This window comes from Alosa pseudoharengus, unplaced genomic scaffold (genome assembly GCF_046254945.1).
Source record: "Alosa pseudoharengus isolate Yale_2024_CS ecotype anadromous, Long Island Sound unplaced genomic scaffold, YU_APseudo_1.1 YU_APseudo_1.1_scf_11, whole genome shotgun sequence".
NCBI lineage: Eukaryota > Metazoa > Chordata > Actinopteri > Clupeiformes > Clupeidae > Alosa > Alosa pseudoharengus.
Genome location: NW_027468576.1, coordinates 16,323,137 through 16,347,047, shown reverse-complemented (window position 1 = coordinate 16,347,047; position 23,911 = coordinate 16,323,137). Strand labels below are relative to the sequence as shown.

Here is a 23,911-nt window from a genome sequence, read left to right as displayed (position 1 = left end):
TGAGATGGGAGATGTTGATAGTCTTTCTAACCATCTGCGCCAACTGTGACTCCTGCCCTTCCATTGGCACTGTCCTACTACCTTCATGCAAAAGAGAAAGTCCCTCCATTTCCTGTTTAAGGTCCATTTTTACAGCTGCCCCCCTGATGTTTTAATGTTATTCCCAGTTCAGTACTCCCCTAAGTACTAATCTCATTTCTTATTTACTACCGGTATATCTTTTGTAGGGTGTGAAACAATGCAGATATTGACTATTCTTCACACTTTGTACTGTGCACTTTGCATCTGAAATAAAAAAAAATGTTTCACAAAGTATTTGATCTGTTTATTTTTTTAAATTCACATTTTTTTATTGAAAGTATAAAAGGCCACATGGTAAAAACGAATTTACAACAGGGGATCGATAAAGGATGGAGTGATCAGGATGTGTGGACCAGATCCATGGTCCCTAGTGGCTTCTAAATAATTGTGCTGAATGTGCGTAAATATAGAGATTTTTACATATTGTAATTATTTTAATTTAGATCCAAATTAATTCCTGTTGTGTATCACATGGATATATCAATATTTTAAATATATATTATTTTATAAGTATCTTCAGATATAAAAAAGCTCACATTTATCAACTTTAAATGACTCAGAAAACAGCAGCACACTAAACAGACACTTGAGTACTCACAAACAGGCTAGCCTCTTCCACTTACAGTAAAGTAGGGTTCCTATGGTCATAGTCAGTCTGGGAACCCCTGCCCTTCCATGTGCTAACAGCAGCAAGATAAAACCACCCATAAGGTATAGAACAGAGCAGCTATCAATGACAACAATTAGACATAGATAAGTCAGATGTATGCAGGGTTTCCGGTCTAAATGAAATGTAAAATTTCATGACATTCTCTGACAAAGAAAAAACTGAATTTCCATGACTCATAATGAATGTTACAATATACTGATCAAAGATTTCATAGCAGCAGTGTACTAGCCTTCAAGTATCTTTGATTTTTTTTTAGAGCGGAAGAGGAATGAATGGACATTGAATAAACAAAGCTGGGCTAACCACTCAACCACTCAAACAAGCAGTAAAGCTAATTACCAGATATACACCAATTCTGCATGGATATATTTGTATTACAGTGTTTCCCATACATTGACTTATTTGTGGCGGCTCACCACAATATCAACATTGACCACCACACAATGATTTTCCAGGTTGTACTAAATTGTGCTTAAATCTGTTTTTAAACTGCTACAACAAAACAACCATGACTTTGCCCCAAACATAATACAATCCATGTCTGGAATAGACTTCCATGATATTCCAGAAATTCCATGACCCATGGGAACCGTGTATGGGAAGGTTACAAAAAGGTTTACAGAGAAAGCAGCAAGAGTAGCCAAACTAAGGCAGCTTAAATAAGGCACCCTGAATGATCCCCACCAATGTAACAGCTAGTGATGATCAGCTGAGCAGTCAGCCAAGTTACTGGCAGAAGCTGGGCATGACTTTGGCCTGCCTGATCTAATGCTGTGCTCAGCTTGGTGGCGTCCTAGCCTGACAGTCTTGGTTCTTCAGTCCATGGCAGTGTTCCTGGGTGAACTAGAGATGATGGATCCTGTGTCCAGTAAGGCTTGGCAGGGAATGCCCTTTAGCAACGCAGTTGGAATAAAGGTTCACAGGCTCAGCTGAGCCGCACAGTTCATAGGGCTCATTCCCAGCACCGCTACTGGAAAATATCGTCATAGTGGCTCTCATACAGCCAGTAATGTGATACAGTTTCCACTTAATTTGACACATGGAAATGAGTGGGATCTCAGTTATAAAGATGGGAGAAGGCACTTCCAGTTGTAGTCACTCTGAAGTGTTCTACTGAGCTTTCATGATAACGCTCAGTCTCTTCAACAGAGAGATGAAATGTTCTCAATGGAAATGAGTGGGAACTGGAAAGTTATCTGGCTGCAAGAAGGCACTTGTAGTTGTAGCTTCTGCATCCACGAAGGGCCGTACTGAGCTTCCATGAAATAGGTCAGTCTCTTCAACAGAGAGTGCCAATGTCTCATCTGTGGTAAAAATGAAAAATCTGTTAACAATATAGTTAAAATGTGATACAGGTGAACAATACAAGAAAGTATAAATTAAAAATTAACTTTGTTAAGTTAACATACTGGAAACACTAAATCACAATAGTGTCTTGCTTGAGTCACAAACTATTTTACCTGCATCATGATGAGGGACCCCACTGATGCACCGTCTCAGGGTGGTCCAGAATGCCCAGAAAATTGTGGCTATCCTCGCTGCAAAGTAGAAATATTTGTTAGCAACTTCTTTAAAACCCTCTTATAAAGGTTTGAGTTTCGCATCAACCATCTTATGACTTATAAATGTATGCCTACCACACAAGAATGATATAGATATCAAATTTATCAAAATGTTTAAAAAAGATACATTTGTGCCACTGGCAGGAATTGGTAGCCTAATTCTTTAAAGGATCAGCCAATAACATGTTAACAGTGTTATTTCGCATTTAAGGGAATGCAGGCTAATGTCTAATAGCACAAAAGTTATAAATATATAATATTTTCAAAACAGGCTTTTTTTCAGTGCACCAGGGCAAGTTCATGGATTTAGCCCGAGGTAGAAACTCGGGGTTAAGGGCCTCACTCAAGGGCAGGAATCTGGAGAACCAAACCACTTCACCACCACCTCCTCACCCTCAAACTAGTTGGCACCACCAATTTACATTATAAGGTACCCTCCAAATCCCTGGATCCCAAAATCCCATGCACGTTTGAAAGTAATGTTGGTAATAACATTGAAGAATACATACTTTTTTTTATTGATATTGCAGTGACGATGACACTTTGAAAGTGTATTGAACATGTTAATCTTTTTTTTAAATGCATAGGCCTGTTCATACATGGAAACATGAAGGCCTAGGATGAAATGCAACACAACTGTTTCCATCAAATTGAATGCTTTATAGGCCTATGCGAATATACAGTTTTTCCACCGCTTTCAAACGAATCGAATTTGTATGCACATTAGATTGTATGCGCATTTCAAGTGTTTCTAGTGATTTCTTATTTTTCGAATTAAAACGCTGAATGGAAACCGAGCTCAAGTTGCAAAATGTCTTTACCGATATAGACACTTCGCGATGCCATTTCAAAGTAGGCCTAGCAACAATAGTTTAAACAACAACGTGGCTTCCTGTAACTATCAATGGAAAAAACATAGAAACTGCTAATCATAATCTTTAAATTGTTATTAATTAAGATGGCTATATGCAACACAATTTATTTATATTCCCTTTGCATATGTTTGGGTGGACTTCAAACGTTTTTGAATTTGAGCTAGTTCTGTCACTATTCTGTGTCCTTTACATTTATTTAATAGGTATTAGTGATACCTCGAAATTAGGCTGTTATCTGTGAGGCAATTTATTGTAGCCTGCTAACCCACATGCACAAAACATAATTTCTGAAATGATTTCTTGATTTATAACATGAGATATGTCTCCATGTAGGGTAGTGTCAAATAGTGAAGTGATAGCAGGTAGATCATGTAGGCCTACATGTCACATGAGCCACACATAGGCACTGCTTCTTCTGTCCCTCCCAAACTGCATTAAAATGGTGTGTTTAGCAATCAGAATCTCACATTTTTTTCGGGGGAGAAACTCCCGGACACCAATATAGTCCGCACCCCTCTCAGAAAATACTTACAACGTCCCTGTAGGGAGTTATTTATAATTTGGCCAGATTGTTTCATTTTCCTATCCCACAACCCCCACACTTTTTAGAAGCTTGATACGCCTCTGCCTATGGCTACACGAAATTGAATATTGGTTGAATCTGGTTGGAACACCGATCAACTAACTAATGTAGCTTATAGGTTCTATGGTCAGAAACAAGGAGACTATGATCATTCATTAAATCGCTGAGGGTGTCTAAGCGTTCAGGCATGCAGCAGATAAACAAAACTAGCCCACATTTACACCAAACATGATAGTTAAAATTATAAGGGCAAAAAATGGCATCATTAAACTTGGAGACTAAAATTCGCATGATTTCAAAAGCAAAATTCGAATGACTACAACGAATGTCATTAATTAGCCTACACATAGGCTACCCCAGCCGGCACACGACCGACCTTCAACGTTGAAATATAGGTGAAATAACGTCAGTTGTGGCGTCAATGTTGAAACAATGTTGAAACAATGTTTAATGCTAAATGGTTGTAAAAGGATATGTAGACAAACATTGAAACAACGTTCAATGTTAAATGGTTGTAAAAAGGTCAAGAAAATCAATGTTGAATTATAGGTGAAATAATGTCAGTTGTTTTGTCAATGTTGAAACACTGTTTTAATGTAAAATGTTGACAAATGGTCGTAAAATACGAAATCAACGAAATCAGCATGGATGTTAAACCAAATTGATTTGATATCAAGAAAAGGCGTCAATTTGATATGAAATATATGTCACACCATGAACAATCATGTTAATAATCATAATAGTAGGCTAGTAATAATAGCCCACTAGACTAGGCTAATGTTTCATTTTTTTGACACTTCTAATCAGTTTGGTAGCCATTTCAATGTAACAGTCTGAAATGCAACGATTTTAACTGATGCTTATCGCCTCTTGATAAGCGCATGTGCACACACCCAGCAACCCCCATCCCCCACCCCTGACCGCTGACTGACTTTTTTGAACTTCAGCCCACCAGTGACTTTAACAGTCACTGTTCTGTCATGCATCTGACTGCATGTGTAAGCTGTAGAAACTCTGCCGTTATCATAAGGTAAGAATTACAGTACTTTTGTATGCCAATTGAAAACGGGAATTTATTCGAAATATATTGTTTTCATAATGGAATGTTAACCAAAGCTGTTAGTCATGTTAGAATTAGCTAGCAATTAGCTAGCGAGCTAACTTTCCCAGCTACTAACTAACTTCATTGTTGTGTGGAATAGTAGGAATAGTCAGGAATGTTAGTTTATATCATATATCATATCTATCTGTCTGTGATGTCGCTATGAATGTAGAGTTTTAGTTTGAATGAAATATCAGGCTACATTTAAAGTGGCTGTTACCATGCAGGCTAACGTTACAGACACATATGAAGGTTGTTAACGTTAAGTAGCAGTAATAACGGTTACCTTGCGAACTTCCATGGGACATAGGTAGGTAACATTATTTTTACATTATTATACATACATAATATACATGTAGTGTTGCTATAACGTGTTAACTGGAAAGATGACCTGTCAAACAAATGAATAAAGTCATATATGTTATATCTATACCCACTGACTTAAGGAACTGCAGTTTAGTAACGTTATAGCCATGTTCATTAACAGACCTGTCATATATTGGATGTGAATGGGGGCAAGTATGATGAGTGGGTATGCCAACAAGTAAAGGGATCTTTAGTTTGTGAAGGGTAGTTTTAGGCTACATGTTTTTCATTTCTTAGCCCTTATTTGGCCCTTGTTTGATGTACCTGACTTGCACTGAGGCATGTGTTTATTTAGGATGCATGTGAGTGAAGTAGTGCTTCAGTGATGGTCTTTTCATGTTCTGTGTGTTTTGGAATTTATTCATCTTAGTCTCCATGTGTTCCCTCTGTTTGCAGTCGGTGTGTTGTGAAGACTGCTGCCCTGAGAACGCTGAGTGCATTCTGGAATATTCCAAATGTGTGCCACTTCCATACTGAAGAAGTTCCAAGCCCGCAAGAGAGTTCACTCACCAGGTAGACACACACACAAACACACACACACACACACGTAGAATCGCATATAGCATTATAATGTGTAAGCATGTATTTGTGTCTGTAACTGTGTTTAGTTTATCCCCTCTTTTCATGTGTCTGTTTGTTGTTATGACTGTGTAGTGGGCTCCATCAATTATCCAGGGCAATGTCAGTCCGTCTGGATTGCACTACCTGCTACTTGATGATGTCTGATAGCCATGGCTGCTGCCTTCAACGTGGTGTAAGTGTTTGTGTTTTGAATGTATTTTTTTTGTTCCATGGTGAGGGCTATGGGTTATGTTATTATGCATGCTCTAATTTGCTTGACATATGTGCTATGTACTTAAAATAGTCTTGAATTTTGCAATTTAGCCACTTTACCATTGTCTTGGTGGTAATGTTAGTAGTGTGAATATCTGCCAAACTGATCATAATCATTATTTCTGCAATTGTACTGCAATTCAATTTATTGTACAGGATGCATCGTTTTGTTTAATCTTATCTTTTACTCATCTTTTACTGGTAGAGCCCTCACAAGTAAACTGATATCAAGACTTAACATAGATGGTGATGGTGGCAAGGGTGCCTTCAGAAGGTAATTATCATTTTTGTTTGTACACCTGATTGACTTACCTTATTTTTTTGATGCTATGATTTTGACCTTTATCAACAATAACAAAATGTATGGCAATTGCTGTTTTATTTTTTTAGGTGCTATCCAGCAGTCCCAGCCTGGAGCCAGAAGCTGCTATTGCAAGTCAGATGGGGGAGGAAAGGTGGTGTAAGCAAGAAGGCAAGAGCTGCTGCAGGCAATGTTGCAATTAGGTATGATATCACACAGACATACTGCTGCTTAGACGTGTTGGGTCACTTTAAAGCCCGTGTTGCAGGTTAACCACCACTGTTGATTAATGGGTACATAAAGCGCTCAATATATGTATATCATTTTTAAAAATGTCTCCAAATGGTGTTAAATGCCAGTTTTTGTTGTTTTTAGCATTAGCGGGTTTTTTTTAAGCAATTCGGTGATGACGTCACGTTGGGGGCTACATGATCTGCGCTTCAGTCATTTCAATGCATTCCAATGGACATCGCGGTTACACTTTCAACATGAAGTTTGTATATTTACACTTCGAATTTCATCACAGCATTTATATCACAGCTACCCTATGATCTACCAATGGTAATAACGTTGCCTGATATCAATTTAGAGCTGCTGTAACTAGGGAAGCGAGTGCATTTTGGCCGCTGGTCGAGCTCACCCCGCGACCAGCAGATGACATGATCTATCTAGCTATCTATTTACCTGTCTATATATCTATCTAGGCTATCTATATCTATTTATCTATAATCTGCGCTATCTACTGCTGAACACTCCCTTACTCGTCTCTCTTTTCTCCTCTCTCGTTACTTTCAAGGGTCTCAAGGTGGGCTTTGGTCTGTAGCCTCCCTAAGGTGACGTAATGCAATGCTTTGGGGGGGGGGGGAAGGAGAATCACTTAGTATAGTTACGAAGAGCAGAGAATCACTTAAAATAGTACCTGCTTTTTCGTATTATATTCCGTTTTGTGATGCCCAACAACATCAAATACAATGGATAACAGTTTAAATGTTTATTACCAACAAGCAAAATGTGCCCAAAATGAACCTTGCAACACGGCCTTTAAAAAAGGTCCTCTTTATCAAAAGAAATGCACCGGACATTTCTAAGTGTACCCCAAACTTTATAATGGTGGTGTATCTGCTTTACTTCTCACTATTGCACCTGACTTCGAGGCTGCTAGTGTAGGTTTGCTTTTATTTGTCACACAAGCTTGCATTACAGGTGCTAGTAGTAGTTTGCAGGTGCTCCAAGAGATGTTGGGTTCTGTTGATGTTCAAACAAAACCGAGAGCTAGCTCGCCCCTCCCTCCCCTGGCTGGAACAGTTTGTTATGTTTCATGGTCCAGACTAGACCAGGCCGTTTTTGGAGCCTGGGCTGTCAACAGAGACCACGTTTTTTTTACATGGTATTCAGGGGACAGGCAAGTAGCGGATGATGAGGTGATGTTGGCTGTATGTGACAAAAAATGTTTTAGTTTAGAAACCGCATAACATTAGCTAGCTATGAACTTGCTAATTAGGGCGCCGCCAGAGCCCTTATTAGACATTCTCTGGCGCCGCTTACTTCACACAGTGTGACTGATGGACGTTATTTGGAAGTTCAGTGATCGGAATATCCCTGATTCAAATCCCAGAGAATGTCCACAGGCTTTTTCACTAGTTTTTGACAATAATGGTTTGTTGTTTCCTCTTTAGATGCTGTCTTCAGCGAACCACCATGACCCGAATAATGGACACCATGGGAAGATATTTGAAGTATGCACCGGAGAGGGTGGGTGGTGGTGGCCGTCGGAAGACACTCCCTGCTGTTGCTGAATGATGCCATCGGTATACATATTGGATAGATCATTTATGTTGTAAAACATAAAACAAAATAAAATAATGTAAAAAAATATATAAGTTGACTGGTTCTTGATAAAGGTGTTTATCATTTTTGTGTGTGATAGGCCTACTGCAAGTTGCATAGGCTAATAAAGGTAAAATGTTGAAGCAATGTTGCAATATCAACGTTTATTCAACGGTAATTTGTAGTTGAGGCTTTAACCAATGGATTTTACTGTGTTTCAATGTTGCAATATATCATATTCAACAGTGATTCACTGTTGAGGCTTTCAACATGTGTTCAACTATGTTGAAACGGCAGATGTTGAAACAATGTTGCGATATCAACGTTGATTCGATTTGCAAATCCAACTCATAATTCAACGTTGATTCACCCTTGGTATATAACATTTGTTCAACGTTGAATCAATGTTGAAATGCCAGCAGGGACATTTTGGGCTTTCCTTAGGCTATGTTATATCAAATTAGAAAAAACTGTAGACGGCATGGCGACTTGTGAGAAATACATTTCAAAAAGAAACTATTTGGCTATTTGCTCATTAGACATATTGGGAGCCTATTAGCCTATTAAGATGTCATATGGCTGTTACATAATTTTATTTATTTTGCTGACGCTTTTATCCAAAGCAACTCACCATCATCGTTCATTAACCTTGAAACAGTTGGCACCATTTACATTACATCCCTGGTTTGCGCATCAGACAACTGAAAATGTTGTTAATCTGAAATCTGTGAATAATTTCGAAAGTGTCATTTATCAATGCTTATTAATTTAGGGGTATGTCAAGCATTATTAAGACAAAAACTACAAGATCAAGAACACACACAAGAACAAACAGAAAATCAGAGTAGGAAAGCCTGGGCGCGAACAGACAGGGGGTCGTTTCTAGAAAGCATCGTTTGCTAACTTGCGTCGCAACCTTGGTAGTACGCTCCATCGTTCTTGGATTTGGGGTTTCTAGAAAAGGTAGTTCGAACTCTCAATCGAAAAAAAAGGACGCAAAGTTTGGTCGTTTGAACTACTGCCCCTAGGCAGTCGCACTTGTGTCGTTCCTTGGTAGTTCCTGTTGGTGTCCGGAGCGCCTAATCAAAAATCACAACCGCCTAACCAAAATTTGCGAAGTGGATGTTTATCTCGTGACTCAATGATTGATCTATCCTGTAGCTTAATTTTGATTAAGACACTGACTCCCCTACTTGGCTCATTCTTGCTATTTATGTTAATTCAAGTATTGCCTTGCTTTTAGTATTATAATCTTCACAGTCCCTTACATCAGCAGTGATAAATAGTGTAGTGGCTAAAGCAGATGGCTTATTATCCCAACGTTGTAGGTTCGATTTTCTTATGATGTGAGATTGTCCTCTTGCTTCTCGCTGCCTGCAGGTGAACTAGTGTGACATTCAATTGTTTTTGACTGATGTATTGTAGGCCTACCTATGGTCTCTCGATGTAGAGTAACTATATACATAAATATGTATGGTCAAAACCTATTGTTGTGTCTCGTAGGCCTACTCTTAGTCAGAGATGAAAAGAAGACATAGGACGCGAACTCCGGCCGAGCGCTCAGTGCACTGACGCGCTGCCGTTAAGCCACGAGACAGTTGATATGCTATGGGATACCCAGACATTTGTCCAGGCTATATATTTTTTCCAACATAGATATTTAACACAAATAATGACTCATATTGGTCTGCTTAAATTAACTGTTTTATATGCTTGCAATAGGTTTAGGTTTTGGCTGATGGCAATGCCAATGCCAGCATTAATCACTCGGTTTAGATTAGAAAAGTGTCAACATAGGCCGTGACAGAACATTTCTAGGGGGTGGGGTATTATACGTTGCCACTGTTTCCACCAATGATATGTATCGCTGCATCCTCAACAACGTTGTTGGAACTACGGTGTTCGAACGTCGAAGGTAGTGAATTGCGACACAGGTACGATGCTTTCTGGAAACAGGTGTAACAGTGTCGTTGTTTGGTCGCAAGTTGCGTCGTACCATGGTGGTTGAGCAACGTCGTTGCCAGAGCCGGACAGTAACGGAGTACATTTACTTGAGTACAGTACTTGAGTACAATTTTGAGGCATCTGTACTTTACTCGAGTATCATTTTTGGGGAGTACTCATGACTTTACTCAAGTACATTTGAGAGGCAAATATTGTACTCTTTACTCCACTACATTTCTATCCATAACCGTGAGTAGCCTACCTGTTGCTACTTCTAAAAAAAAAGGAAAAAAGAAAAATCTCGGAAACCCTCAATTTGTTGTTTCCCTCTCAAACGTGATTGGATTGTGCAGACGCCACTGATTGGGAACGCCTATCAGCAATTACCTTCAGCTTTCCACCAAAGTCAACTCCATGGTCAGATTTAGATAAGAGACGAAACCATGGACGAAACAATGGATGAAGACGCAGCAGGTCCATCCCGGGAATGTGCCAACCTGTGGCCCCACCTCGCCAGACTATTTCAATTTTCTGAACAAGTTAATGATAGTTTTCGCTTCAAGTGTTTCAATTACAAAATAGTATTTTGTATTTGAAATACATATTTTAAATACATGTATTAGAAATACTGCCCATCCCTGGCAACATGGTAAAAAGATGAAAATGACTTGATTTTACTTCCAATTCATTTTACATTCTCCAAGGTATTAACATTAACATTTTTCATAACTCCATGTAGGACGTTTCTGTACATAAATGTAAGCACTGTGGCAGTATTAATGCAATATTTAGAAAATGTAGGCTACTCTTGTACTCTTGATACTCAAGTACTTTTAAAAACAAGTACTTCAGTACTTTTACTTAAGTAGACATCTGACTGTTGTACTTTTACTTGTACTTGAGTAAAATTTAGCAAAAGGTATCTGTACTTTTACTCAAGTAATGAAGCTGTGTACTCTGTCCGCCTCTGGTCGTTGCTAACTTTTCTAGAAACGACCCCCAGGACGGCGTCTTTTTTATGTTGTTTTACGTAGGCTACTGGCCGCCTCACTTTGTGCGCCTGGTGCAAGGTCGGATGTGGAGATGGACGCAGAGCTGTATACACAGGCCCGGGGTGGGTAATCGGGAGAATCGGGAGAATTCCCGGTGGGCCGCTTCACTTTTGGGCCGGTCGAGGAAAAAAATATTGACATTTGTCACGTTAGTCTAACTTCTCTTAAAGTAGGCTACACGTTCCTCATTCTGTGCATGGCACCGTTGCCTCTGCATGGGTTGTAGCCTACCGTGTGAGGGAGTTCTCCCCTCCCAAAAAGAGTTGGTTGGGTCCATATAGCCCGTCTTTTCCAAAAAAGTTTTCTCAGATACGGATAGCCGGGCCGGTCCTACAGTAGCCATAAGCGTCAGGAAGGACGGATGGTAGAAAGAGGCCAGGAGGGACTGAAACGGCCAGGTAGATGCTGCTAAATGTGCCAAGCTTCTAGATTAGGCCTACAGACAAAAGTGGCAACTGGTAAAGAGAGATAGCTATATGCAATGATTATTAGCAGTTATTGGGCTAATATTGGACGTTTGTAACGTTGTCAAGCTATTTGCAAGCAACATATTACATTTCTTAAAATATTTGCCTTTTGTATCCGATTCATAGACTTTGCAGTATGCAAATATTAATAACAAAACTGAAGTTTGATCTGTGTAGGCCTATGCGGTAAAAATTGTAGCCTCTGAGCAGCAGATCAACCAGTCGACCACTGAAAATGATGAGCCCGAAATTAGTGATAAGGAGGCCATGACTACAGGGACAAGTAGAGAGGATAAATTAAAGTTATTTAATGTAAGAAAGAGCCAAATATGTATGCTACATGATGAACCTATATGCCTTGTTTGCTTAAAAGAGGGTGTAGTAAAGGAGTAGGCTAAATCACCAAACAACAATATAGCCTACCCATGCAAAAAACATGTAGCCTAAACATTAGTTCAATATGCGTCTTTGTGGAAGCGTGGGATAGGCTACATTTCAAAGGTTTTCTTTCTTTCTGTTTTTGTTAACTTGTGGAATAGTGGAATATTTTTGTTAACTTCTCAGTTGAAGTGGATTAATATAACCTTTACACATTTGTTGAACCATGGTACTAATAAAAACTACAGGATAGTAAGAGCTGAAATGTTGCTTCATTTATCCAATTTCCACCACTATGGAAAACGTGGGCCGGTCTTGGGCCTGAAACTCCCGGGCTGAAAAGTGGCCCCACTCCGGCCCTGTGTATACAACATGTAAATGATGTAAATGTGATTTATGAAATTAAATTCAAAGTTAGTTTCGCGTAATGTACATGAGATATCGGTGTGATAAGAACACAGAACCTTGCATAGCCATTGAGCCAGGGTTGGTCGGGTATCTGAGGGGAATAAGTGGATCATATGAACTTTTGGCAAGGTATACACCCTAGCGTTAAAAAAAGTAACAGCATTGCATTGGTAGTAGATTTTTGTGTTTTATCACTCTGTTAATGTCTATTATATGCAGGGATATAGGCTATAACAGGTGAGGCTAAAATGAGGTAACTAATCCTCACAAAACTTCCGCAGCTGACATTTCCATTAGGTCGAGCAACATTAGATAAAGTCAAGTAAAAAAAACTTCATTTTGGTGTCATAGAGTGAAATGCTATGTTTTGGAGAAAGTCTTCATACATTTGCTGAAAACCTAAGTTATATTTGTTCCCGAGTATTATTTACGTACGACAGGTTACAAAATAATTTATGAACATCCCCTATAAAACAAAAATGACTTCATGTAGGCCTAAATAATCAACAGTGGAAGTTTTATATCTAGCCAATTAATTAAGATTATTAGCCTTTGTTCAGCTTATTTTCTAATTCTATGGTGGTAGCCTATACCTTGTCAAAAGGCACTATAAGAGTTATTCCCCTCGAATGGTAGCCTACCAATTGGCCAAAATTAGGGGGCTTGGCTCAAGGACTAAAGCAATTCAACCAAGAATAGTGAATAACTTGGAAACAAAACGCACACCGCGATCAAACGCAAGACGAATAGGCCTATGCAGTTAATATTAAAATAGTGGTTTAGTGGTGTGACCCCCCCCATTAACCCCCCCACCCTCGCCATAAATCACGCCAATGAACTGGATAAGTGCACTCTCATTAGCCTACCGCAGGTTTTGATCAGATAGGTTGTTTTGAGAGTTCCGTTATTTAGCCACGCAATGTTGCCGCCACGAGCTTGGCGCGCGCACATTCATGCGCTCCGAGACGCAACATTTAACTAATTAAACACTGATATAACAGAAAAATGGCATAGATGTACCCAAGGACTTAGAAAACGTCTATCGTAGCTGAAAACGGGGGTTTTCTTTCGTCCCATGTTTCTGACCAAAATGGTTTCCGATAGCCTGTCCCCCCAACACCATTTTCTACAACTTCAGACATCCTACTCAGCTTACAGGTAAATCATAACGCGCTGCCCAAAAAACATGTAGTTCTATAACCATTACAGTGGTAGCCTACGTATAACGAATGCACGAAGCTCTATTAGCTCCAGCTGCAAACGCGGCTTGTGCCGTCGGTAGCATAACTTGGTGACCATTAACGTTAGTAGAATTATGGACACGAAGAGGAAGACACTGTTCCAGACAAGGCTTTTATGTCGATGGTAATCCATAAAAAAGGCACTTACCGCCTAGAGACATGGCAAAATGCTGTAATTTACGAAGCTGGCGAGTGAGTGGTGAGGTAGGCTGAAGTAATAACACGGACGGGGTAGGCTAGCTAACCAGCTAAACCAGATTAAAACTTTCGTTGTCTATCAGGACATTAGGCTATTCCAGATCCACTCAGTGACATTGACTGACGTTGTCTGTTTAAATTACGTGTTTCCTCACTATCATTAGGCTACGAAGTAGCCTACACCGTGGAAACACAAAATCCCCGCCGTGCGCTCAATTCAAAACCGGAGCCTGTCACATTGTAGACTAAAGCCCATCTCCGAGTCCGGTTAACTCCAGTTGGTTGTTGCAACGCCCCTCGGTGGACGTCATAAACTGTGCCTGGCACTTTTTGGGCACTTTTCATCTAGGAAACTTTGAACGAAAGAACATTATTTAGAGACATCTTATGGACAGTGGCAGAGATAACTGCTGGTTAATCGTTTAGTGGAGTCGGCAGGGGAAGTAGCCTAAAGACACCGTGAGTGGATTTAAATGTAGGCTATTCATATGGCAACATATAGGCTACATGAATAAATGAACTCTTAGATATCCCCACACAACTTCGACAGCTGATTATGCATTAATTAAGTCAATATATTTTTGTATTGCTACTTTTCTGAAATGTTATATAAAGGTATGTAAATGAGCCATTATCTAATGAAATATGTAATTATTTGCATATATTTAAGTACAGAAACCATATCACTGGATAAAGTCAGGTTCAAAATTCTTCTTTTTGTTTTTCATTTTGGACATATTAGAGTGAAAGGTTATTACAGTGCGTGTTTTGAATTTGGGTATTTTGAATAGATCAAAATGCTGCCAATAGCCATTAAAGATATTCACAACTCTGAGCCAGAAATCTCCACTTCAATTGTACTTCCAGATGCTGGAGGATTTTATAGAAGTTGTTCATATATGATTTGTGACCTATAGTATGGAAAGTAAACAAACGTTTTGGAATATATAACATGGGTTTTCAGCAAACGTATGAAGACATTCTCAAAAAATACAGCATTTCAGGAATTTCAGGAATAACATTTCACTCAAACTATACCGAAAAGCAAAAAGAATAATGTTGCATGTATTGCAGAATGTATTGCATATTTCATCAGATAAAGGATAATTTACATATGTAGCCTATACATAATATTTCAGAAAACTTCCAATACAAATATTGACATAATGTAAATAATCAGCTGTGGACATTCTGTGGGGATATATCTATTAGTTCAGATTTTTGACCTATTCACCTGTAATATATCCCCTCATAAGTGTATAATAGACAGGGTGATTACACACAAAAAGCTACTAACAATTCAATGCTATCACTTATTTTCTAACTCTAGGTTGGTCTATCTTGCCAAAAATCACTATGAGACTTACTCCCCTCAGATGGTACTGTCCAACCCCTCTGGCTGAAGTATGAGGGATTTATTAAATAAGCCCAAGCCCTTATTTTCCTCTCTGTTCTAGGCCTAGGTTATGTGTTTTCTTAGCCTATATGTTGGTGTAAGGAAACTCCTTGTGTGCCATATTGTAGCCTAGGCCTACACTATACGAAATTGTTGAATTAATGGTAGGCTAATATTCCGAGAAGTTGCCAATCGGATGAGAAAATGTGAATAAAAGTAGCCTAGGCTATGCTATTTCCAGTCGCTGTTTCGTTTGCCTATTCGCCAACGATAGGCTATAGCCTTTTTACGCTGATTGGTTAAGAGGCTAACAGCCAGATTGCCTGGTGGAAGAAGGAATCCCTGAGCCTGCTGGTCCTGGCTCTGAGGCTGCGAGAAAACCATTCAAAATCTGGAGAAGACCATTGTTGGAATGGCTGGGGTCATTAATGATTTTAAAAGCTTTTTCACACACCGATCCTCAAAGGTGTTCTATAAACCAGGGAGCTCACAGATCTTCTGAGCTGTCTTCACAACCCTTTGAATTGCTCTGCAGTTGTGACCAGGCAGATATGCATCCGGTTAGTATTCTTTCAATGGTGCTTCTTTAGAAGTAACGGAGGATGCTGGGGCCCATGCCGAATTTAGGTGGAAGAGGCATTGTTGTGACTTTTTAAAATTTCCCATGTGTAGGGATGTAACGGTATGAAATTTTAACCTCACGGTTATAGTAGCCAAATAATCACGGTTTTCGGTATTATCGTGGTATTTTTAAAAGTGTGTTCAATATGTTCAGAAAGCACTGATAGGCCTACACAAGCTGAAACAGTTTCAAAAAGTTTGACAGTGTTTACTATGTTACAAAAATATGGGCAAAACCTTATCAAAAGTTAACCGGGGACGCTGGAACTAATTTTCACCTGGGGGTGCTCATAGTTGTTATTGAGTAGATATGATCCCTTTATTCTGGTGCATTTTAAGGTGGCCTATTGCTACTGGAGAAGGACATACAGTATTTTCATTCACATTCATAGGCCTACATCCTAAATGCCGAAACAAACTTTGTGGCTACATGATACAGTGCATGTTTTGCAGTGAAAATGTTCCGCCTTTTAAAAGCAGGTGTAGCCTAATCGGAATCTCAGTTAATTCCATCAATTAGACATCAGAATCAGTAGGGTACCAGTTTTGTTTCATTGTACCAGGCCTAATGTATGTCAAAAGCAGGCTCGGATGAAGCTGGGAAGGATTAAACACACGGTTTCCACATCGTGGTAATCAACCGTGATAATTATGATATTTGAAATGAAAATGGTCATTGTTATCGTCAACATTTTTATCGCGGTTTACCATTATACCGGTAATCGTTACATACCCGTGTGTACGTCTCATGTGAGGTCTTCTGTGATGTTAATGCCCAGGACCTTAAAACAGCTTGCCCTCTCCACAGCAGCACCCTTTATTGTAATAGGGGCCAACTCTGCCAACTCATTTATTTTGGCCACATTGAGTAATAGGCTTTACTCCTGGAACCACTGTGACAGGATGTACAACTCTCTCCTGTAGATCTTCTCACCCCCATCAGGGATCAGCCCACCACAGTTGCGTCATCGGCAAAAATCATCACCAAATTTGACTCATGTGTAGCAACACAGTCATATGCATACAGGGAATAAAGGAGGGGGCTCAGGACACAGCCCTGAGGAGCTCCTGGGTTCAGGGTCAGAGGGCAGGGGCGGACTGGGACCAAAAATCGGCCCTGGCATATTTGGCCCAAGCGGCCCTCAAATCACTCGGGCACGCCTAATTAAATACAAAATCTTTGCATTACCCTTAAATACACTGTCATGGAGCACTGAAAGTGATGTAGGCCTCATTGGCTATCACTCTGACTGATCAGAGGTAGCCATGGAGCACATGATCTCCATATTCAAGTAGGCTATACAAGCAATTATTAAAGAGTTTCTGCTTGAATTCAAAGTATCATTTCAAATTATCCAATAGGCTACATTTAAACTATACAATGCTCAATTGACAGCAGCACCAAACAATTACTGAAGCCTATGTGTAAAGAGTTAAATTACCCAGATTGTCGTAGACATTAATGTAATTTATACCAGTTATCACTGTAGGACAACTGAAACAACACAAAATAAACAGGGCTGTTGCTGGAAATATTTTATTCCTGTATATACTGCCTACTGTACCTACATTGCTGGTACATTTTGGAACAGTATAGCTACAAGCATTTTGGAACAGTATAGCATATTATATAGGTTACAGTTGACTTGTGCATGATTTGACATTTTGTAGCCTACATTTCTGTCAGTCTACAGTCTTTTAGCCAATCTTTACTATGATAACCCTTCCAAGATAGAAACCTTATCTACTTTGAGAGACCAACCACCACTCATGCAATCGATGTTGAATTTTGGCCATCTGACGGAAACTGATTCAACTGAATGTCGATTTGACACTCTTTTGCTGTCCAGGTTTGCAAATAATTAATTAAGAAAATTTAAGTTGCGCTATTGTTATTATAATCACAGCACGACCTTACTATGTTATCATTACCATATCATTACATTATCGCAATTAATAAGTCATCATAATCATCATCGTCAGGCGTCAGCATGGCATAGCCTACCTGCTCCACCACTGAGTTCTTATCATGTAGCCTCAACTAGGCTCGCTCTCACTCTCCACCACCTGCACTGTCCCTCTGTTCTGTAAGCTTGCTTACATCCTCGTTCAAACTCAACGAACTTCAACATGTTGCTGACATTATGTCCCTCTGCTGTATGCTTGCTTACATCCTCGTTCAAACTCAACGAACTTTAACATGTTGCTGACATATGCTAGCCTACTTGCAATATTGTATTTTTGAAGCTTCTACATTGGTGTTAATTTTGCACAATTGTCACTAGGCCTACCGGCAACCGCCGCAATTTCGTGTAGGCAACTTCGATTAACTTTTGATGCGTTCACAGAATCCTGGCTCTGAGCCAAAATTGGAGGGGTGGGGCCTGACGTGAGCTGTTATTGGATCACTCCAGTGTCAATATGAAAATGTAACCAATGGGCCGCTAATTGTCCTTCCTGTTGGCCGATCGTTGGGCAAAATAATTATATAGCCTATTCTATCAGCCCAAAAGGTGCGTCGGCCCACCGGGAAAATGCCCGGTATGCCAGATGGCCAGTCCGCCCATGTAGTACAGGCCCCTGAACAGGGTTGCCAACTTTGGGTGTTTGGCTGGAGTGAGATTTTGTGAAGTCATAGTGCGTGTGCGTTACATTTTTCCCTAAACCTAATTTTAAAAATGTCTCTCCCCTGACTTTTTTGCTATGTACATATAATGTACAAATAAATTATTGATTGCACTTGAAAACAAGACCAGTGTTTTAACCCTGTGGCATGGAAGGATTATGAGCCACTGGGCCACATGGGCACAGACATGAAAAGGGCCCCTCTGCCCACCTGAAAAAGGTAGTAGCTCAGTAGAAAAAAATGAAAAATAACCCCTTAAATGATGACTTCTGGCGTTTTTTGTGGAAAGAAATGGACAGATTGAGACTTATGAATGTGTGTATGAGTGTACGTATGTATCAGGAATGGAAATAGCCTAAAATATTTTTTCCACCTACCATTGTGGCTGGTGGATTCCAAAGTCTACCAGCCACTAGAGATACAGTATGAACATTTGATGAAAAATCATGACCAAAATGATCACGGTTATTGGTATTGCAATATGATTAAAATGTGCTGACTTTTCTTCTAAACCTACCATCAATGTTGGACAGAACTCATAATTGGCCTGTCCTTCATGCCCAGTAGCAACAAATCTAAAGGTCAACAGAACAGCTATAGTGTCATAAAAGTGGTGTGGCTCCTTTAAGACCCATTCCACTGGTGTGAGTTCTGGAGCCATCCAACTTTATCTAACTCTATACTATCCTACATCATCTGATTTTAATATTATGTCTAGGCTACAGTATATTTAACATTTAACATTTATTTTCTATTTGGCCTGTTATGAAATTATGCATAAGACACTTAAATACATGCATGCATTTTGTGAAAACAAATCATTATGGCTACATCGACATACTCTTAGCCATGAGCTATATATCCTCTGATTTTAATATTTACAGATATGTAGGTATTTAAGCACAGCTCAGTTTTAAGACACTTAAAGCCCAAAATTGGAGACCATTTAGAATTTTGCTACCATTTCAAAACCGGATTACTCTGGAACGGCTTATTATACAGGGGATTGCATTACACCTTTGTGTTGGGTAAGGTCTGCTGTTTATTCTGGTTTACGGTTTGTCATGTGTGGAACGAAAAGTTTGTGAGATATTCCTCCTATAGGAATTGAAATGAGCGCAGAGCTATAGTAGCCTAATATGATTATTTCTTAAAAGTTAATTTATTTTTCTCGCGAACCGTTTATCGCAGCAAATAGCGGCTATAGCACCTTATAAATGAGAAAAAGTTATTTCATGTGATGTCTGTGAGGCTACTTCGCGAGTAGTTCCTAGAGAAGAATGGGCGGCCACACTTTATGTCGGTCTGCCTCATGTCTAAAGCAGCGTGTTCCGTGGAGGTGTCGCGGACCGGATTAAAATAGCCTAGTCAGCGAATCAACAATCAAAGAAAACTGCGCTGAGAACGTTGTAGGCGGATATTAGACCTATCTGCTGTTGGTTTAGACATATGTATGCCTTAAACTCGTATCCTGTCATTTAGAAACAATGCTGTGGTCTAGTCTAGTCATCAACAAAAAATGAACGGATTGCAAAAAAAAAAAGAATGGATTTGGCGTGACATTTCTTGAGTGTGCGTGAGAGAGTGAGATTGGTGCTGAAAGCGTGAGTGTCATGCCAGATGCGTGAGAGTTGGCAACCCTGCCTGAAGACTCAGGAAAGGGAGGCAGGAGGCAGGTAAAGAAAAGAGGGTGAGACAGAAAACAGGCACTGACAGATGCTCTGCTATAGCCTACTCTTTACTGTAATAAATTATGAATTAAAGAAGCACTTTAAAGATGTGATGAAATTTCGGCGCCGCTCGCTTTGCGCGCGCATTGGATAAACTGATAGGGGCTAAGCCCCCCACGTCCCTGCACATAGGCTAAAAGCAATCGGCAGGGCCGGTTCTATAGCCCTTTGGTTGCCCTAGGCGAGATTGAGTTTTGCGCCCCCCCCCCCCCAAATAAATAATAACCTATAGGTTTACGCTAGGCTATGTAAAACTCCCCATCACGTCACTAACCACAGACTGCACAATCTCATAATCACTCTGTTGGATATCTGAAGCCAGTTTGTCTATACTGTAAATCCTCAAATTATGGCCAGAGTCTTAAGACAAAGTACAGGCCTTTAGGGGCAGGATTGTATTCGAGACAGCCCTTTATTTCTTATGCGAGTTTTATTTTGAGACATGCGTTTCTTGGAGCGGCATATGGCTACTGGTAGGCATTCAAAAGCATGACATTTTCGGTTTAGTTTGATATTTAATTTACTTTTGGACTGTTTGATTATATTGTTAAATGTTGGGACTGATGGGCACTGAAATCTAGGGAGGTATTTGATGATCACTATTACGTTCCATGTAGTTGAAAGAGTGTCGGGGTTTCAAACAAACCATCCGCTTTCATGCGTTCATTGAACGTCCGCGGTGCTGTAATGGAAACCTTATTGCATAGCCAAGTAGCCTATTAAGTTATTTTTAAATTATGCATGATTTAATTTTTATTAATTTCGTAGGCTGGAATGCCTCGAGTCGCGGCAACAATTGTGTTTAAATGTAGTAGCCTAGCGTGTTTCAGCCTCTGGCAAGCTCTGGCAAGGCGGCAAGGGACATGTTGGAGACCCAGCTGGAAAGTCAGTGGCCGAATGCACGCAAGAGTTGTATACATAAGAAACACCCAGAGTTTGGGGGTGCCAAAACGCGTAATTCCCTTTATCGTGCGTAAATGACACAGGGGAGAATTCTGGCAGGGTGAAATATGCGTAGTTACGCGTTTTTTGACTTTACGCACGCACTTGGGTTAATTCCCCTTAGTGTTTTGTTGTGCCTATACAGTGTTGGGAGTAACGCGTTATAAAAGTGGAATAATGTAGGCCTAATGGGCCTAATTTGCTGTAACGTGGTAGGCTAATGTAAGGCATTACAAAAAAAATGGTAAATATTTTACTCGGGAGTCGGGATAAACTTAAGTAACGCGCGTTAATGCATTTTAACCCGAAATTAAGTGGTATTTTGTTTTTATAAGCATATACAAATTCGCCAACAACGTCGCCAGATCAACAGAGGAGAAAAAAATCCGTGTAAATTGTAGTTATCTCCTGTCAGGCCTAGGCTACTTTCAAGATGATTGTGGCTGCAGCAAGTCGGACTCTACATTTGCGACATGGACATAAAGGCCTGCTTGAGCATATGAAGGCAGAACATTCATTCATATCACAGAGGGTAGGCCTCTGATTCTGGGTGGACTGGGTGGAATGCCGCCTATTAAAAAAGTTAAAGCAGATGGGCTACACACCTTCCAAAATCGCCTGTTTTCCATTGTATGTTGACAGCTGCTGGACGGTGGAAGAGTAACGATTTTTTTTAACTCTCAATTACTGTAACTGTGTGTCACGTCACCCTGGCGTTCGTTAGGTCCGTAGCCTACCACTGGAGGAGGGACCGCTCATAAACTCCCCTTAATTTTTGCAAATATAGATTAGATATAGTTGCGACAGTTTTTGTGAGTGCTACTTTGTTAATATTTGGGGAAATTACGAGTAAGGGGCTGCGACCGTTCTACATGTAGGCGAGGGCGCAGCAAATGAACTTCAGAAACAATATATTTAAGCTCACGCCATTCAGACTGGCACAAAAAGTTAACGGCCCACCGGGAATCCTCCTGAAGCTCCCGATAGCCACTCTGGGGCGCCCCCAACACATTTGTCGCCCTAGGCAATTGCCTAGCTCGCCTATAGCAATCGCCGGCCCTGGCAATCGGTTCTTCTTTTGAGCCCAACCACACAAGAAATATGTCATCTATGTACCTACCACACTTTCAGATGTTGTTTAAAATGATTGTCGTTATAAATGAAATCATGTTCAAATTTACCCATGAAAAGGTTGGCATTAGGCGCCATGGGAGAACACATGGCGGTACCTTGGGTTTGTAAGAAAAAAATGTTTTGAAACATGAAATAATTCTTTGTTAGAATTTCATTAGCCAATGACAATAGGAACTCAGTATGTGGCACTTGGTTTGTCTGTAGGCTATGGAATATATTAGTATATTAGGATATTAGTAGCCTACAAGCTGGTCACATCCATAGAGTACAAGATATTGGTTACATTAACCTCTCCAATACATGACAATTTCACCGAATTTGTCGGTGGTATCTTTTAGAAAGGATGGCAGTATGCAATACATCCTTTATGTGATGATCCACAAATTTAGACAGGGGCTCAGTCACAGATTGGTTCCCAGATACAATTGGACGGCCAGGGGGATTGTCCAACCTTTTGTGAATTTTAGGCAGTATAGTTTTATCTCTTCACTACACCTCTACTTTACGTATTCTAACTATCCAGGCCAGCACACTTAAAAAGTTTAAAAGTGAGTGAAGCCTGCTCCTATCCTCACTTACTTTGTTGCAAGCGAGGCCGCCATGGTTGGAGAATATGATAGTGACGTCAAGTCGGATACCTCGGGGCACAAGAGTTCCGCACGAGTCTCTGCAAAAAAAATCCGATCAAGTAATTTTTCCTCTGGTCGGAATTTCCGAATATCCGTTGTGGCATGAAGGCCCTAGCGCTGTAAGAGGGCGGGTGTTTGGTGTGCGTGAGCTAGACGTCGTTCTGCCACTGCACAAAATCGGATATTGTTTGACTGTAGGCTATAGACATTGATCTATCACTAATCTGCAGTGATTTTAACACAACTACCAACGTATGCAACTATTCTTAGCCTAGGCTACTAGACTAAGCAACAGAAAGGTATTTTTTAAAGGGGATTTAGTTGCAGGAAAAGGTGTAACAGAAAATCTAATATTTTAACAAAAGTAGCCTACAACGCGCACGCGATTTACGCGTTTGGCCTGTCGAAATACGCATCCTTCCATTTCTAAACTTGCGCAGTAGGCCTAGGCTATAGTAAAAAGTTTGTATTTGAGTCCTTGACGGTTTTGCTGCATAACCGCTTTCACCTCCCAGCTGCAAATCTTTCATACTAGCCTACTCACCATGTTTTGCTCCACCAGGTAATTGGGACCCTCCTTGGATCTCCGCCAGGTAGGCTACATGTAGTCACACAGTCCATATTCGCGCGGGTACAGCTGTCACTAATGGAACGTGGTCAAAGATGGTAGATGCTGTTGTAAAACGCGGGAAAACGACACGTGTTCCACTTTCATAATGACTCAGTCAGCAAGTCAAGAGGAAGAATAAACAATATGCAGCCTCTCTTACTGTCTGTGTACACAGGATGTTTGCTCCAATGTGAGCAACATTTGGCACTGAGAGAGTTGTGGGCATGGCCTAAGCCTATAGCCTTGTTGGCTCACTCGCTGGTTTGCTTGTTTTTATTGATTTATGTCCAAAGCCTAGGGTACTTTATGTTTTCAGCATGTTTACTAAGGCAGT

The 23,911-nt window shown here is 40.1% G+C and overlaps 1 long non-coding RNA gene across 1 annotated transcript; it reads right to left on the bottom strand.

Annotated features, from left to right (window-relative positions):
* Positions 1–373: 373 nt before the first annotated feature.
* LOC143116812 (uncharacterized) lies at positions 374–23,746 on the bottom strand. Its single transcript, XR_012985927.1, has 3 exons — positions 23,512–23,746; positions 2,212–2,289; positions 374–2,055 (listed from the first exon to the last, which is right to left on the bottom strand). It is a non-coding gene; the product is annotated as an uncharacterized LOC143116812 (long non-coding RNA).
* Positions 23,747–23,911: the final 165 nt, after the last annotated feature.